This window comes from Dreissena polymorpha, chromosome 2 (assembly GCF_020536995.1).
Source record: "Dreissena polymorpha isolate Duluth1 chromosome 2, UMN_Dpol_1.0, whole genome shotgun sequence".
In the NCBI taxonomy this organism is placed as follows: Eukaryota; Metazoa; Mollusca; class Bivalvia; order Myida; family Dreissenidae; genus Dreissena; species Dreissena polymorpha.
The window spans coordinates 34,695,545-34,697,653 of record NC_068356.1 but is presented as its reverse complement, the minus strand read 5'-3'; the positions used below and the strand labels follow the sequence as shown (position 1 = coordinate 34,697,653).

General features: G+C 35.3%; 1 long non-coding RNA gene across 1 annotated transcript; it reads right to left on the bottom strand.

Moving 5' to 3' along the window:
* Positions 1 to 280: 280 nt before the first annotated feature.
* LOC127866570 (uncharacterized) lies at positions 281 to 2,109 on the bottom strand. The gene is made up of 3 exons (XR_008043038.1): positions 1,698 to 2,109; positions 1,154 to 1,288; positions 281 to 1,019 (listed from the first exon to the last, which is right to left on the bottom strand). It is a non-coding gene; the product is annotated as an uncharacterized LOC127866570 (long non-coding RNA).

Genomic DNA, 2,109 nt, shown 5'->3' with positions numbered 1-2,109 from the left:
CCATGTTTAAATATATTGCTTGACTGTAGTTTATTTTTATAACCTATTAATGTACACTTAATTCAAGGCGAATTGTGCAGCAATTTTATGTTAGCTTCTAATTTGTGTTTTTGCATTACGGTTTTATTCGGAGAGCTCCACCCAAGTAGTGTGTGTGCTCGCGCACGTGCGTGCGTAATTGTGATAATTAATTGTGCCAAAAATAAAATAACTAAACTGGAGAAATTGTAGTTGTTTTATTTACTTCAAAAAATAAGAAACTACACAATTAAAAAAGTAAGAATATTTTGTAAATCAGATAGAATATTCATACAAGGCAAGTTATATGTTAATGCATATTCATACATACACCGGGATCTAATGTTCGCAATTCTACCACGACACACAACATGTCTATCTAGACGAAGACGATCAAGTGCGGGCTATTCTGCAATAATTATTGGTAGAGCTTTGTCTTCAAATAGTTCCTAACAGTTCACGGACATATTGTAGTAAAATGCATACACTAAAACGCGCTCTAGAATAAATGTTATAAATTTGACTTAGAAATGCCATGTAACAAGAAATAGTATTTTTGATGATGAAGTGAATAACTGAAGCCACAAAGAAAGATAAAGGGAATAACTGCATCCACATAGAATGTTAACTTTTTGGAAACTTAATTTACATATCACTTTTAAATGAAAACGACGTTACATGTATGTAACTATTTAACGACGTCACTAAATAGAGTTTCGCGCTAGGCATCTATAGGCAAAAATACCCGGACATAAATTTCTGCGTTCTGCAGCGTAGTTAAACCAAATTAGTACCAACAAATCATGCTTTCATTTAGCAAAGTTTTTCTGTTGTTTTAGTCGTTAATTCCCATCCTGGATGTTAAAAGCATCTTTGATTCGCTTCGTCGAGCTTTTCCCCACCGAACCCCCAGTGTTCCTTTGTGAATGGCATTTCTGTTTGTAGATACAGTTCCTAATTTGACCCTTGTCGATCTTTCTCATTTGTCAAACTCATGGTCCCTGAAAAAATGTCGCAAGCTAAATTCCGATATTTGGCTTAAGTTTGGCAAATTAACAAATAATTGAAAACTAATAAAAGTCATATTCACGTTTAAATGTTTTGCTACAGAAATCTGAAGAAAAACTAAACCTACTTTATTTGAACATATGTTAGTAGACCATCCTTCCTGCACAATCGGCATTCGTCTTGACAGCTGTTGGTGGATGTCATCTCACTTGCATCCGTCAGCTTGTACACGTGTGACCGCCCGGTTCTGTATACAAACTTCCTGGTTAATCATAAAAAATAACTATTTAATTTAAACAACAAACCCTTATAACGTGACGGTATCGTGGAAAAATAAGACCGCTTAACGGTCTTAAAATAAAAAAATGTAAAACATTTCATGGAATGATGGTAAAAAAATTAACGAGACATTTATTTGTTTTTGCATACTTGTAAATCAATTTTTAATTGCTTGTCATAAAGACGGTATCTACAATTTTGATACAACAAACAAGCACATATATACTAGTATACCGCATTTTTTTATAACACAATTACATATCTGCCCTAAAAGAGTGCCCATAATCATTATGTAATTATAAATTATTCTATAAATAATCTTAACATCTCAACCTTCATTATTTTCTACAAGGTAGTTTGAGGTAAATAACGAAAGAAACATGCTTGTTGACCTATTTGGGTTGAGTCGAACTTGAAGCTGTTCTGTTGCAGTTCCTTTGAATCTACCAAACGCCGACACGGTCCCGCAACCTGTCTTGTCATGGAGTGACAATTCAGAAAAGAACGTCTCACCAATTAGACTGCTGAATGTTTTTGCGTTTTTGCATCAATATGAGATATGAGTGCCTCCCAAAGCTGCCATGGCCATACAGCAACATGCATTGTCGGTGGCGGAAATTTTCCAAAGTTTACGTGTGACAACAGGCGTGACCTCAGTAGATCTCTATTAATAAACCTCTTGGCAGCGGTCTGTCCGGAACTGTCTTCCGATTCCCACCATAGACGAATGTTTCGGCTAAGCTGAAAGAAACACCAAACACCTAAGCACTTTTGACAATATACAGTAATCATCATTGACACCCT